This window comes from Acinonyx jubatus, chromosome D4 (genome assembly GCF_027475565.1).
Source record: "Acinonyx jubatus isolate Ajub_Pintada_27869175 chromosome D4, VMU_Ajub_asm_v1.0, whole genome shotgun sequence".
Lineage (NCBI taxonomy): Eukaryota > Metazoa > Chordata > Mammalia > Carnivora > Felidae > Acinonyx > Acinonyx jubatus.
Genome location: NC_069391.1, coordinates 6503054 through 6519006, shown reverse-complemented (window position 1 = coordinate 6519006; position 15953 = coordinate 6503054). Strand labels below are relative to the sequence as shown.

General features: G+C 58.5%; 1 long non-coding RNA gene and 1 pseudogene across 1 annotated transcript; one reads left to right on the top strand and one right to left on the bottom strand.

Moving 5' to 3' along the window:
- Positions 1–2099: 2099 nt before the first annotated feature.
- LOC128312091 (uncharacterized) lies at positions 2100–8523 on the bottom strand. The gene is made up of 3 exons (XR_008290903.1): positions 8344–8523; positions 4806–7892; positions 2100–4768 (listed from the first exon to the last, which is right to left on the bottom strand). It is a non-coding gene; the product is annotated as an uncharacterized LOC128312091 (long non-coding RNA).
- A 1229-nt stretch (positions 8524–9752) lies between these two features.
- Positions 9753–10644, top strand: LOC106989367 (40S ribosomal protein S2-like; annotated as a pseudogene).
- The last annotated feature ends 5309 nt before the right edge of the window (positions 10645–15953 follow it).

Sequence of the window (15953 nt, the reverse complement as noted above, 5' to 3'; positions counted from 1 at the left end):
ACTGGCTAGAGGGCTCCAGCTGGGGCGCAGGGACTGGGGCGCACTGGCTAGAGGGCTCCGGCTGGGGCGCAGGGACTGGGGCGCGCTGGCTAGGGGGCGCGGGGGCTGGAGCGCGCAGGCTGGGTGCCAGGGTTGGGCGCGCACCGGCTAGAGCGCTCCAGCTGGGGCGCACGGACCAGGGGCGCCCCCTCCGCCAGGCTGCCCCGCGGCGGACGAAGGCTCCCCTCGGAGAAGCCGTGTGTGCTGCGGCCGTGTAACCCGATATTTTTCGGCCCGGTCCCCAGAGGAGCTTTTCCATTACCCAGGCAGCGCCGAGCGCCACAGCCTTTTCTCTCTCCCGGCCCGGCTCCCCGGCCGCCGCGCGCCGCGCTCCCCGCTCCCCGCTCCCCGCCCCGCAGCGCCTCCGGGCCGGCTGCGCCGCGGCACTTTGTGCAAATGTAACCTTTCCGCAGGCCCCGCCTCCGCCGGGAAGCCGCGCGCTCGGTTGCCAGGAACGCGGGGCGGCGCGCTCGGAGCTGGAAGGCGGCCCGTTAATCAGCGGCGGCTGACAGAAAATCAGCCCGGGCGGCCGGCCGGCCTCGGCCCCTCTCCCTCCCGGCGCCTGTGCGCCCTCTCGCCGCGCGCTGGCTCTTTGTTCCCCGCAGCGCGCCCGCTCGTCCCTCCGAGGGGCTGAGCCTCTCCAACACGCCCCCTTCTCTTCGCCGCTTCTCGCATCTTCTCCCCTTCGACCTCTCTTCCCGGCCCTGGGTTCCCCGAGCTCTCCCCCTTCCGCCAGATCGCCTCATGCTCGCTTGCTTTTCCTTCCGGAGAGCCGAAAGTACAAGAAAAGAGGCCCATTCACGCCATTCCTCGCCAGCCTGTTGTGCGGTATTCCCCGCCGGCTCCCTGGGATCTCAGGGACCACCCCCCCCCAACCTTCCCCAGACCGAGAGATCTTAAGCTGAGCTTTATGGGTGACCTTGGGGTGGAGGGGTCCCGGAAATCCCTAAAATTACACGTTCCGCTTAGCGTGCATCGTTGGGGGAGGGACCCAAAGGTTTCATGGGTTTTTCAAAGTGATTCAGAAAGATGAAAAATCGCAGCCCTAGGGATGCTGCCTTTGCATCTTACTAATTAGTCTAGTCGACAAATATTTATGGAGACCTACTAGGTGCCACGTGCATGCTCAGTCCCGGAGACGCAGCCGTGAACTCTAGAGGAGGATCCTCACATTGGACAAACTATAAATAACATGTCATTACAAGCACTCCGGGGCTGGGCAGGAACCCGGGAGAGGGTGGGTGGGAACCCAATCTGGGCTGGGACCAGGGTGTCTCTGAGGACTTCACAGGTCCCCTGGCGCCTACTCAGCCTGCACCCCAGCCCCCCCACTCCCAGCACACGCCACAACAGCAAGGCCCTTCCCCTTTCTGTCCCCCCCCCCCATGACCTTAAACAGGGCATACTTGGAGAGGGGTGTTCCCTGACTGTGGCCCACCCGGTGCTCTCTCCAGGGCAGGGGCGCTCAAGGAGTGGCTGACCCAAAGGTCACTGTGTTATTGGACACAGGCTGGAGACCCATTTTGCCGGTGAGGGACCAGTATCTGCACACATTACCTGGCACATGATAACTGCTCGACATACGGCAGGTCTTCGGGTTCCTTTAATGATGTTTTCTTACTAAGATGCGACCAGTGATGATTTTTTAAAGCATCTTTAGGGGTGCCTGGGTGGCTCAGTTAGTTAAGCGTCCAGCTTCGGCGCAGGTCACGATCTCCCGGTTTGTGGGTTCGAGCCCCGCGTCGGGCTCTGGGCTGACAGCTCGGAGCCTGGAGCCTGCTTTGGATGCTGTGTCTCCCTCTCGCTCCCTGCCCCTCCCCCGCCCATGCTCACTCTCTCTTTCTCAAAAATAAATAAAAAATTTAAAAAAAAAAGGCTCTACCATTCTCACGACTATCATGTGAGGTTGCCCATTTTACAGATTAGGAAACTGAGGCTCAGAAAAGCCAAATTCCTTCTTGCTGGGTCACCCCCCCGGGACGGGGCAGAGCAGGCTCTGGAACCCGGGCCTTCCCTACACCTACACACCCTTTTCCCTGTCCCCTCCTGCCAACCCCCCCCCCCCCCCCACTTCCTGAGGACCACATTGCTTCCTGGGGGCAGCAATATATGGGAGTATTCAGTGGAAACACTCTGGTCTGGACCGGAAGGCCTGAGTTCTAATCCTGTATCTGCCCCTCCCAAGCAGGGTGACCTTGAATGGTTCACCCACCGTCTCTGACCCTCTGTGTAAGGAGGACTGTAAAGGCATGCTCCTCTCCAGGTTGCAGTCCAGCGAGGTCAAGGACACAGAGTGGTTAGCAGGGGGTTCCGATCCCGGGAAGCACTCGATTTGATCTTAGCCGTCGCCAGATTAAATGAGTGTTGCCGTAGGAGCAGCTTTTATAACTTGGCCAAGATGGCACGGGATTTGAGGTTGCGGTAGGCATATACACAGGAATGGCGGCGAGCGGTTGCCTCAGTCTGTAGCTGGAGCGTCCGTCTGTGGCCACCCCGCCCGAAGCCCCCTCCTGGCCGGCCTCCCCCAGCAGCTGGTGTTGGTGTGTTTCTCAGCACGCCGCTGTGGCGGGTGCTGTCTGTAAGTTTACCCTTCAAGAGGTGGCAAGGAGGTCCTCCTCTCCGAGCCGCTGTCCTCAGCAAACTTAGCCTCCTGGGGTACGGGAGGGCCGAGGGGCAAGGGCTGTCCAAGGATGGGGATCCGAATGCTGATCCCGCGGGCGAAAGAAGAAAGCCAGGGCTGATGGTTCATTTCCAGCATGGGCTTGGAGGCGGGCAGACCTCCGGTCGGCCCGTCTGGACTCTCACCTCTTGTCTGTAAAATGGGGTGATAATAACAGTACTTGCTTCGTGGTGGATGAGGTCACAAAGGCCTTAGGCAGTTCCTGGCCCCCGTGGGGGCTCGCCTCCGTTGGGGAGCCTTTATCTCCATGGTTTTTCTAGCCTGGGAGGTTGGGAAGCTGAAGCTAAAGGCTGAGCAGCACCTTGTAGGACAAAGAACCCAAGGGCTGGAGCAAAGGGAGTGGCGGGGGAGGGTGCGTCTGGGGAATGGCGCACAGGCAAACGGGAGGTGACAAGGAGGAGAGGGTGGCCGGGATCCGAGCAGTCTCAAGGTCACACAGGGCAGGCCAGCCGGACAACTGGCTGGCTTTTCCACACGCGGGCGGTGTCAGTGAGGATGCTTCTGGGGGCAAGGAGCAGGCATCCTGACTCAGGCTGGCATTAGCAGTAAGGACATCAGAACGAGACGTACCCGGTGGCCCGGGGGGGGGGGGGGGGGGGGATGGGAGGGGGCGCTGTCCGTTCTTCAGCATAAAGCTTAATCCCCAGGGAACAGTGGAGGCCACCTGCTTGAGTCCAACAGGAGGGAGAGAGGGCATCCCACCGCCATTGGTCCAAAGTCCTCCCTTCTGAACGCGGCAGCCCAGGTCTCCGGAGATGCTGGGCACTGGTTGGCTTAGAACAGAACTCCTGAGCCGAACAACTGGTAAGGAGCTGGCTTACAGAAAACAAGGCCCACCCTGGAGCTGGGGTGGCCCCAGAACTGGGGAGGGTGGGGTGGATGGGGGAGAGCAGGCAGGAGCCTGATCTCTCTCTCTCTCCCTCCCTCTCTTTCCCAGACTCAGAGCATGAGGGCTGGGTCCACCTCACCTTAATGTCCACAGCATCCAGAACAGGGCTCGGCACCGCGCGGGAGCTTCATGAGGGCTTGTTAAATAAATGCTGAATGGTGCCCCATTTCTGTAAGCTCAGAGAATCATGAGAGAGCAGCCATCAGTTAAATAAACAAACCTACAGACTAGGGTTTCTCAGGACACTATCTGGAATCGCCAGGGCAATGGGGGTGGCCTGAATAATCTCCCCTAAAGACATCCAGGTCATAATGCCTGGAATCTGTGAATGTTACCTTACAAGGCACCAGGGACATCAAAGATGTGATTACATTAAGGGTCTTCAGAGGGAGAGGTTATCCTGGTTTGTCTGCACCCCCCCCCGGGTGGCCCCCCAGTAGGGAAACAAAGGAGGAACTCGTGGAGAGTGGACCCTATACCAGGGCTGGAAGGGGCAGGTTTGGGGAAGGGCGGTGCGAGAGGAGCCAGCTCTGTCTTGCATTTGGGACACCTGCTTCTCGCCTGTCCTTGCCTCTAACCAGCTGGCCACTGACCGTGAGCACCTGCCTTTCCCCTTCCATCCCTTTAGCCCACAGGACAGAGCTCAGGAGCAGGGCCCCCATATCCTGTTGGAAGGCGTGACGTCCACGCGTTTGCTTTTAGCACTAATGGCTTTTGTGGGGATGCGGACCCCCCCCAAGTTCGGAGCAGGCTCTGCGGCTCCCCGCTGTCGACCCCAACTGGCTGAACTTGCCCAGCTCCGAGGACTTGTGGGTCTTTCCCCGCTCCGTTCCCAGGCGTAAAGCAACCTTGCAAATAGGGGTTGCGGTTGCCCAGCCCGGCCCCTGGTAGGCTGTTGGCAAATGGGGCGAAGTCCGGCCCTTCTTTCTACCAACCCAGGCTCTACTGGTGGCTCCTTCGGTATCACTCCCCTCCTTACACACCCTCGATGGCTCCCCGTTGCCTCCGGCAGTGGTTTCCAAACCTCCCATTTTAGCAGAGAGACTTTCCTCCTGCACCTACGATTGTGAAACGGTCGGTCGAATGCTGAGCAGCTCAGGTCGAGGCAGGGGTGAGGGGCAAGGCTGGCCTCCTGCCGCACCCTCCCCTCCTCCCCTCTTCTCCGCACCCTCCCCTCCTCCCCTCTTCTCCGAGCACAACACCACACCGCTGGCAAACCATTAGCCAAAAGATAAGTAAGGTATGGAGGTGGCCCACACAACTCCCACCCCTCCTTGGTTCCCACCCCTTCCTTGGCAGGCCTCCTGGGTCAAGGGTCATGGCTACAAGGAACCTCCGCAGGGGAACCTACTCCCCAGGGGAGTCCCTACCTCCCTACAGAGGCACCTGCACGTGTCTGATTGATCACTACTCAAAGCCATGCTGGCCCCTGGGATACACAAGGCAGAAGTGCCCACCTTCAGAGAGCAGGAAGCTTCCAGGAGGGGCCTGGCACCCAGGAAGCGAGTACAAGGATAAGATGGTCGCCCGTGGCAACAAGTGCCACAAAACCAAAGAAGGAAGGACCGGGGGACATTAGTAGACCAGGTGGTAGGCCAGGGCCTCTCTGGGAAGGTGACCTGAAGGATGAGAAGGAATGCTGTGACACCAAGGACAGAGAACAAAGAATTTCAGAAGCGGGAACAGCAAGTGCAAAGGCCCTGGGGCTCTGTGTGCTCCTAGGCCAGAATGGAGGAATAAAGAAAAGCGTCCCATCAAGTCCCTCCACAAGAAGACAGGTCCATGGATGTTCAGAGCAGCTTCCTCAGAGCCTGGGACCAGAAGCGAACTGGGACAGCCAGGGACAGAAGGGACAAACAATGAAATAAACTGAGCAATGAGAAAAGGACAAGCTGGAGCGAAGCGAAGGATCTCGGAGATACCATGCTGAGGGACCGGAGCGCACACTCCCAGTGTGTTTGTGTAGACGGGCAAGAGTGTCTGTGGTCATGGAGGTCAGACTCCCGGTTCCCGCCTGGGGAGGGGGCGCTAGGGAACCCTCTGGAGGGCTGGGAACGTTCAGTATCTCCTTCAAGGTGGCGGTCATGCGGTGACACCGATGTGAGACAGTGTGGAGCCGTGCACGCAAAACTGGAGAATTTTAACCCGTGTAAAGTACACCTCAAGGAAGTACGGGCAATAAGAGAGCGCGGTTGGCCCTATTTGGAAAGGAAAAAAGCCCACCTCAGCCCAGCCCACCTCGTCCACATCAGGAGGCATCTTGCGAGCCTCGTCTGAGGTCAGATCCGGGGCTGACCGTACTGGAAACACAACCCAGACCCCTCTCTCCATCATCTACATGAGCCTGCAGCCCCCACCCCACCACCACCACCCGCCCCTCTTTCCAGCTCCTTCCCCTCCCTCCTGGGGCCTGAGGCCTGGAGAGGTTCCAAGGGTGGGGACGGGGTGGACCCGGACACCCGCCATCCGGAATGTCGGGCTGGGCATTCCGGCACCTCCCGGAGCAGCTAGGCTGTAACCCGAGAGCCTTCGGTTAAGCGGATTTCTCCCGGGGCAGGACCCCCTCCAGTTCTGGAATGTGCAGCCTGGGGTGTGGGGGGCGGGGCCAGGAAGGGGTAACAAAGGGTGAAGCCGCTTTGAAATTCTGCTTCCTGCCCCCCCCCCTTCCCCATACCCGCCCCCACCCCAGCCCCAGCCCCAGCACTGAACAAACAGGCTCTCTCCTCCCGGCCAGTCTTTGTTGGGAGTGGAGGGGGCCGGCCCCAAGCTGCCGGGGCAGCCCCAGACTGGGCTGGAGGGGCACCGGCCTACATCCTGACCCCCCACCCCGCACCCATCCTTGGGCCGTCCTGCTCCCGCTGGCCATCACCCCAAGCTCACCCCCGGCTCCCCTGGGGCCAGAGCAGGAGACCCAGGGGGGCTCTTCTGCCACCTGATGGGGACCCTAATGTCCGGCCCACCCGTCAGGGCCCTGGGGGGAGGAGGCAGCGACTGAGGTCGTGGGATGCCATTACCTGCCACCCTGGGTGGGGGGGACCTGCCACCTGCTCACACCTCCTCTTGCGCACCCCGCTGACCGGGGCTTTCCTGCAGCTCCCAGAGTGCCATGGGGCTGGGACGAGGCTGTGGCCTCTGTGGGGGGCCCTGTCTGCAGATTGCCCCAGGCTAGTCCCACTCCCAAGTAAGAAGACTGGGGAGCAGAGGGGCATTGGTGACCGCCGGCCCCTCTCCTTCAGACTTCTCCCAGGGTGAAGACAGGGCCTTTGGGGAGGAGCCAGCCACGCCGGAGGCTTGAGAGTGTTGACCTGCAGTCCACACACGATGACCTACGCCCGTGATGACAGACGGGCACCCGTGGGCCACACGGACCTGCCTCCCACAGAGCTCCCAGGTCGGTCAATGCTGCCAACAGTTGAAGCCCCCCGAGTGTCCTCGGGAAAGCCCAGCCTTGTGGTGGCTTCGGCCGCTTTCCCAGGAGATGCCCTGGCCCACCCACCGCCCCACCGCTGAGGTCCCCAGCTCGGCCTCCCTCCCGTCTTCCTGTCCCTCCTCCCTGTCCTGAGAACCCACCTCCTTCCAGCCCCCTCCTCCCCCTCCTACCTCCCTTCTTGCCCTCCCATGGCTGAACCCCACCCTTGCCCCCCCCCCCAATTCCCATCTGCACCCAGTCCTAGCACGCAAGACTCCGCCAAGACCACGGACAAGACCACCAAATGGCCCTTGGAACCTTTCCATCCACGGAGCCTGCTGCCCTTGGACGGGACCTCGGCCTCAGAGGCGCGCACCCACTGGACCCCACGTGGGGACCCCTCGCTCCCTTCTCAGCCTGCACTTGAGGCCTCCCTCAGCCTCTCCTCAGCCAACAGGCCACCAGCACTGCCCTGCCGAGGGTCGGGGGCTGGGGCTGGGGCTGGGGGCGGCGGGACAGCCAGCCCGTTGGAGGAAATCCCCAACCTGGTCTCTCGGTGCAAGGAGAGCAAAGGCAGAGGTGGGCTCAGATGGTGCCATCCTGACAGCAGGGAATGTTCCAGAAGTTGAGCTGGGATGGGCTGGGGCCAAGAGGGTGAGGGGCCCTCCGCAGGGCACAGGACCCGCCAGATGTGGTCCAGCCACAGGGGGTCTGCAGGGGGTCCTCTGCGGCCTCACCTTCTCTAGGCATCTTAGCCCATTCTACCTGGCTGAGTTGGGGGTCTCCTCTGTGCTCCCCCAGACCCCTGCGCTGACCACTCTGGGCTGTCCTTGTCTCCACTGCTCTGTCCTCGCACCAGCTGGCACTCTAGGGTTCTGCTCATTGACAGGCGCAGGGAGATAAGGGAGTGAACGAACGAGCGAACGAACGAATGAATGAAGAGCCTTTCCACCAACTGCTCATTACAGGTTCCCCTATCCTTGCAGGTCACGCCCACCCTCCGGGGAGGAATTTGCTCCCTCCCCAGCCTTGTGCTGGTCATTAACTCGGTGCCTGGACCTGCCTGGTTAATGAATAATTAAGCTGGACAGGATCTGACCTCAGGCTGACCTTGAGCCTCCCCACAGGTCATCCCTGCCCTCCCCCCACCCCCCCACCCCCCAGTCTTGATATGTGACCGATTCTCAGTGACCCTTCCCTTCCTCCCTGCTGCTGTGTTGGGCATCGGCATCACGGGGAAGTGCCAGGCGCAGAGAAGTCGTGGCCCTGCCCCTGGGGCCCTCCACCCTGCTCGTGAGGCCACCCCCTCCCCGGGGACTCCCTTACCTCCACACTCTGTGCCAAAGCCCAGAAGGGGCAGAACTGAGCACGGGCACACGGGCCTCCAGCTGGGCTCCGTCCCTGATGCACTGAGCCCTCTGGGGCCCAGCTGTCCCCCGCCCCCCTCCACCGGGCCTCGGATTCCCCGCCAGTCAAGCAAGGGGGATGTTTTCGGCAGGACTACAGAGTGGCAATCCTCTACATGACGTCTACATTCCATGACGCCGTGGACACGCGTCGGTGTCATGACCGATCCCGACGAGACCTCGGAGACCACTGGGTTGTGTCCAGTGATGGCGTGAAATCACGCAGCAAGTTGGGGCAGGGCTGGGAGATGGCTGCTAGTCTCCTGAGCTGCGGTCCCGGCCTCCCTCCTTATTGAGCCTTGTCCACGATTCCATTCTATTCATCCATTCACTCATTCACGTATTCGTTCATTCAGCAGATATGTTGGGCTGGGCTCAGCATGAGGGGCCAAGGTCTCGCCCTCGGGGATGCCCCACCTAGGGGACACGGTCATCCCAGGCAGGAGGTAATGGGGTCTGGGGAGCCACGACAGGGGCTGGGAGAGAAGCCAATGGATTTAAGAATTATTAGGAAGTAGGGGAGCCTGGGTGGCTCAGTCGGTTAAGCGGCCAACTTGGGCTCAGGTCATGATCTCTCGGTCCGTGAGTTCGAGCCCCGTGTCGGGCTCTGTGCTGACAGCTCAGAGACCGGAGCCTGTTTCAGATTCTGTGTCTCTCTCTGTCTGACTCTCCCCTGTTCATGCTCTGTCTCTCCCTGTCTCAAAAATAAATAAAACGTTAAAAAAATAAAAAAAAAAAAATGAAGAAGGAACCATGAGAGAACAATAGTCTGGTGCTGTCACAGGGATGGGAATAGTGCCCATTCCCAACAGCCAGACTGGTAAACTCAACATTCACGGGGCAGGGGGTAGAGCACTCAGGAGGGTGTTGCTTCAGAGATGGGGAAGAATTAGTCTCAGACCGAGCACTGCTAAAACCCACCTAACAAATCATCAAGCAAGACCCAAACGGATCAATTGGTTCCCAAGCAATTTACTGCTTTCCAGAACAAAACTCAAGAAGATTGATAAGAATACAAAAATATCCAACCTTCACAATGTCTGGTATCCAACAGAAAATTACCAGACATTTGGGCGCCTGAGTGGCTCAGTCGGTTAAGCAGCCTACTTCGGCTCAGGTCATCATCTCTCGGTCCGTGAGTTCCATCCCCACATCGGGCTCTGTGCTGATAGCTCAGAGCCTGGAGCCTGCTTCCAATTCTGTGTCTCCCTCTCTCTCTGCCCCTCCTCTGCTCGCGCTCTGTCTCTCCCTCTCAAAAATAGATAAACGTTAAAAAAATAAAAAAGAAAGAAAGAAAGTTACCAGACATCTTCTTTGACAAAACACCAAATGGAGAACGATGCTGGTGCCACGGAAGGGCCTGGAGAGCCCAGACCTGTGGCTTCCACAGAGGCTTCGGCAGCAACATGTGGGGCCAGAGTCATGGCCATGGTCAAGGCTGGGCCAGGACCACGGAACTCACAGAGGAAACACCAAGGACAAGGAGTGGATCTCCATCAACAAGCTGAGCCAACTGGTCGACATCATGAAGATCAAGTCCCTGAAAGAGATCTCTCTCTTCTCCCTGCCCATCAAGGAATCTGAGATCATTGACTTTTTCCTAGAGACATCCCAGGAAGTGATGAGGTTTGAGGTTTTGAAAATTATGTCTGTGCGAAAGCAGACCCAGGCTGGCCAGAGGACCAGGTGCAAGGCATTTGTTGCCATTGGAGAGTACAAAGGACACGTAGGTCTGGGTGTTAAGTTCTCTAAGGAGGTAGCCACTGCCTTCCATGAGGCCATCGTCCTGGCAAGCTTTCCACCATCTCATGTGGCGAAGCTACTGGGGGAACAAGATCGGCGAGGCCCACACTATCCCATGCAAGGGGACCAGACACTGTGACTCTGTGCTGGACGCCTTATCCCCTACACCAGGGGCAGGGGCATTATCTCGGCCCCTGTGCCCAAGACGATACTGATGATGGCAGGCATTGACGACTGCTACCTTTCCACCAGGGGCTACACTGCCACCCTGGGCCACTTCACCAAGGCCACTTTTGATGCTATTCCCAAGACCTACAGCTACTGTGCCCCTGACCTCTGGAAAGAGACGGTATTCACCAAGTCTCCCTGTCAGGAATTCACTGACCAGCTTGCGAAGACCCACACCAGAGTCTCTGTGCAGAAGACCCAGGCTCCAGTTGTGGCCACCACATGGTTTTACACAAGAAAAATAAAGTGAGTTAAAGCCCATTAAGAAAGAAAGAAAGAAAGAAAGAAAGGAAGAAAGAAAGAAAGAAAAGAAAGAAAGAGAGAGAAAATTACCAGACATACAAAGAAGCACGAAACAATGATCTGTAAAGAAAAGAGTAATTAAGCAATTGAAACTGACCCAGCACTGACACAGATGTTAGAGTTAGCAGAGAAGGATTCTAAAACAGTTTTTATAATTGTATTTTATATTTTCAAAATGTGAAGTAGAGACATTAAGATATCAAAAAAGATCCCAATTGAACTTAGAAGAGTTGAAACATACAATGTCTGAGATGAAAGGTATACTGAATGGGATTAATGGCAGATTAGACAAAACAGAAGAAAAGATTAGTGAGTTGAGGCGCCTGGGTGGTTCAGTCGGTTGAACTTCCGACTTCAGCTCAGGTCATGATCTCTAGGTTCATGAGTTCAAGCCCCGCATCAGGCTGACTGCTGTCAGTGCAGAGCCCCGTTCAGATCCGCTGTCCCCCTCTCTTTCTGCCCCTCCCCTGCTTCTTCTTCTCTCTCTGTCTCTCTCAAAACTAAATAAACATGTTTAAAAAAAAAAAAAAAGATTAGGGAGATTGAAAGCATAGCAGGAAAAAACTATCCAAAATGAAACAGAAAAAAAAATTTTTTTTTCAATTTTAAAAAGAGAGAGAGGGGGTACCTGGGTGGCTCCATGGATTGAGCGTCTGACTTCGGCTCAGGTCATGATCTCACGGTCCATGAGTTCAAGCCCACATCAGGCTCATTGCCGTCAGAGTAAAGCCTGCTTTGGATCTTTCCTCCCCCTTTCTCTCTGCCTCTCCCCCACTCATGCTCTCTCAAAAATAAATAAACCTCGAAAAATTAAAAAGAGAGAGAGAAAGCGGAAGCCGGGGAGAGGGGCAGAGGGAGAGGGAGAGAGAGAGAGAGAGAGAGAGAGAATCTTAAGCAGACTCCGCACTCAATGCAGAGCCTAATGCAGGGCTCCAGCCCACGACCCTGGGATCAAGACCGGAGTCGAAATCAAAAGCTGGACACTCAACCGACTGAGCTACCCAGGTGCCGCACACACACACAAATTTTCTAGTGGAAAGAGCATCAGTGAGCTGTAGGACATTTCCAAACAGCCTGATGTATTGGTATTTGGAGTCCAAGAGGAAGGGGGAAAAAGAACAGAAAAAAAACACTGGAGGAAATGGTGGCTGCTGTGTTTCCAGACTTAGAAAAATGTATGTCCAAGAAGCTCAGTGAACCCCAAGTGCAGACACTTGGTGACTGATTGCATGTGGAGGGTAAGGAAGGAGAATCAGGCAAGGGTGAGGTCCCAGCTTCCTGCCCGGGAGCCAAGGGCTGGGGTACCACCCGCTGAGTGGGAGACACGTGGGGTGGGATGGACCCGTGGGGGGCCGTAGGGACACGGTGACAGCAGACATGACGGGTCTGGCATTGAGAAGGCAATGACCTGGAGGTGGGAGTCCAGGAGCCCGTGGACGCAGTGGGCACTTCAGGGAGGGCATCCGCCCTGGCTCACCCTCAGTTCATCAAAAGGCAAAGCCAGCAGAGCCAGCAGGGGAGATGGGACACGCAGAGAGGGCACAGGAAATCCAAAGGGCGTGGCGTCGGGGGGTGGGGAGGAAGCCGTCTTGAGGAGAGCTTGGTCTAAGGTGGCAATGATGTCACTAAGAGGTGAAGCCTGGTGAGGCTGGCTTGGGTTCCTCCGGGCCCTGGGCTGGCCCTAGGGCAGGACTGGCCCACAATACTGTACAGAAAGTGATAGACGTGAGGGGTCCCGGGCAGGAGCAGGACCTATGGGACAGGGCTTTCTGGAAGGGACGGGGTGGGGGACCGGCCAGCGCAAGCTACTTCTCAGGAGCGAGAGGGCTCTCTGGGCAGCAGGTGGGGTGGAGGCGGGGGTGACTGCGTTTCCAGCTTCAGAGGCACAGCCCCGCAAGCCGTGACCACAGGTGGAGAAGACCGCAGTGCAGGGCAACCGGTGGACCCCCGCGATGACAGCGTGGACGAAAGGCAAGGCCAGCGTGTGGGCCCGCGGGTCCTCGTGGTGCCCCGGAGGGTTCCTCTGAGCGGGGAGAGGAGGCCTCCAAGGACTTCCAGAGACGAGTAGCTGTACCTGGGGTGAGTAGTGACCCCAGGGACGGGGGTGCAGGAGCCACAAGGGTGGGGGGGTGAGTAAGTTGCGGGGGCGGGGGGCGCGGTGCACAAGGAGGCACGCGGTGGTGGGCGGAGGGGCATCCCGGACTTAGGTGAGGGATCACAGTGAAGAGAGAGGGAGGGAGAGCGAGGGCGCGCGCGTGCTGGTTTCCTGCACGCGGGCTCCGTTTCTGCCACCTGAGGAAGGTGATTTGCGCATCTCGCCTTCGTAGGCAGCTCTGGTTGCCTAGGAGGGGACCCCCGGCCCAGCCCCAGCCTGGGCCTTGAAGCCGGGGCCGCAGGATGGCGAGAAAGCCAAGAGGAGCCAGACCCCACGGCCTGGCCGCCGGAGCCCCCCACGGCTTGAGCGGAGGCTGGGGTGCAGGTGCAGGGCGGCGGAGGCTGGCCTCCGAAAGATCAGAAGCTCCTGAGAGCCTCGCCTGGCAGGGGACCCTGTAGGGGTGAGCCCTCCGCCCGCTCATCAAGGCCACCTGCTGTCTCCTGCCCCCCCCCATCGGCCCTGGAGGCCATTTCCTGGACCCCAGCTGGGCGCAGGGGGGCAGCTGGGCGGTCCTGGCCGGCTTCTGCCTCCCTGTTCAGCATCCCCTAGCAGGCAAGCCACAGCCAAGCGCTGCCCTGTTCTCTCTGTTCTCCAGGGCTCTGCCGCCATATCCAAAGCACCCACCTCCCCATGGCAGTGTGCTGTGCTCCCTAGCGAGGGTGGGATTGCACACCCCCGCGCGTAGGCTTGGAACGTGCGCGGGGGCCAACACAGACACAGGCAGAAACATAAGCAGCCTCAGAAACGTGCGCGCGCGCGCGCGCTGGGGAGCGTCCCCTGCCCTGTCGTTCACACGCGAGCACGGAGGCGGGGCGGAAATGAAACCACAAAGGTGGGTGTGCAAAACATGGGTACGTGCATCCCCGTGTGCGCCAGGTGCGTGCACCCACAACGCCAATGCACCTCAAATGTACAGGCACACACGCGTTCCGTACACATTCACGCAACTCCACGCGCCCCGTGTGCTTCCAAGCGTTCCCAGAGAGGTGCGCCCACGCACGCAGATGGGCACCGAAAACCAGGTGCAAACAGATACACACAGGCACATACAAGATGCACATACAAACCTGTGCAAAGGGGCACATCTACGTAAGCGCATGCGGGCATATGGGCAGGTGCATGGTTATTCACGCAGACACGGAGTGACTCACGCTCATACGTAGCAATAATACACACGCGCCCACGTACACCGTGCATAGACTTGTACACATACAAAGATGTACTTGCGAGGATGTATGTGTCTCCATAAATTCCTGCATGCTTAGGAACGCAAGCGCTCGGGCACATTCCTAGAGACATACACAGATATCTGCACGCTCCGCGGAAAGCTTCACGTGCTAGTGAAAGGGCAGAGCGCCCCTCTGGTTCACAGCTACATCCCTGATGCCCAGCACAGGGCCTGGTGCACAGGGATTTGCTAAGCGGAACATCGGGGAACAGCCTCAGCAAAGGCTCAGAGGCAGGAGATTCCTGAGGACTGGCCAGGAGTCTCATGGGACTGGGTGGGGATAGGATGGGACTGGGTGGCCAAGGCTTCCAGTGGTCGACTGGGGAGGGGGTGTTCAGGGCCAGGTCCCTCCTGGGCTTCACCTCCCTCCCTGCACCCCGCCTCCCCTCCATCCCCACTCACACTCCCCCCACGCCCCCTCACATTGTACTGACAGCAGGTGCAGTCAGATACTGGCAGGGGGGGCAAAACATAGGGCAGGAGGGAGAGGGGTCACAGGAAACACATGGCCTTGAGGCCAGGTAGGCAGGTCCTGGACCCACAGGCAGGTCACAGGGTGAGGACTTGATTCTCCTGGGAGCCCCCAGAAGCACATTCTAGGCGATCCGCTATATGGAAGTCTACAAAGTGAATCTACTTGTATAACCAGCATCTATCTAAATAAATAATAAATAAATAAATAAATAAATAAATACAACATATCCCACTCTCTAGAAGGCAGGGAGGGTCTTTTTTTTTTTAATGTTTATTTTTGAGAGACAGAGGGACAGAGCATGAGCAGGGGAGGAGCAGAGAGACAGAGAGGGGGGAGGCACGGAATCCGAAGCAGGCTCCAGGCTCTGAGCTGTCAGTACAGAGCCCAACGCGGGGCTTGAACTCAGGGGGCTCGAAGGCACGCACGGACTGCGAGCTTTGTTTTCCCTTGTAGCCAGCAAGGGGACACTCAGCTCAGGACCCCTTTGCCCCGGGCCACCACACCCTCATCTTCTCACGTTAGCCAGGGTCCCAGCCGAGGGGTCACCATCTCCCCTATCGGGGGAGAGACCTTGTTCCAGATCTTGAGCAGCACCTCTGGAGCCCCCATTTTGGAAGCCAGGAAAGCTGGGGGGGAAAGAGCACAGAGCCCTTGAGTGTCTATGCTGGCCCACCCCTTTGAGCCTCTTGTTGACACGGCCCAAGGCCCCATGGCTTTAAGGAAAGACTCGAACTCAGGGCCGACCCACTCCAAACTCCATAGCCCCTTCAGCAGCGGAGATCACGACCATTATTTTACAGATGAGGAAACTGAGGCTCAGAGAGACCAAGAACAGAACCAAGATTCCCATGCAGGAGTTTTGAACGCCAGGCTTCCGGTTGTGGGGCTGAACTTGACCCCAGCATTCCCCTGCTCAAAGTCCTCCCCATTCACTCAGGACAAACCTCCTTCACAGGTCCTGAGCCCTCCATGGCCTGACCCTGCCAACCTCACCCGCCTCTCCTGCCCACTAGCACACTGGTCCTTCCCAGATCGATGACCCCAGTGCCTTTTGGACTCCAGGTATCGATATGCAGCTGTCATGGGGCTCGGTACTCATCTTGCCCCAGGAGAGGAGGGACAGGCGCTGTCTCCTTTCAGCTGCGCCCACTGTGCGCAGCACGCTTCCTGGCACACAGTAGGTGCTCAGTGGAGGGATGAATGAGCCTGTGGCAGGCTGGCAGGCAGGGGAAGGTCAGCAGAGAGAGGGAAGGCTGGTAAGCACAAACAGGGGCCTGATGCGGAGGGATTTGCTAGGTGGAACATCGGGGAACAGCCTCGGCAAAGGCTCAGAGGCAGGAGACTTCTGAGGACTGGCCAGGAGCCTCCTGTGACTGGATGAGGATAGGATGGGACTAA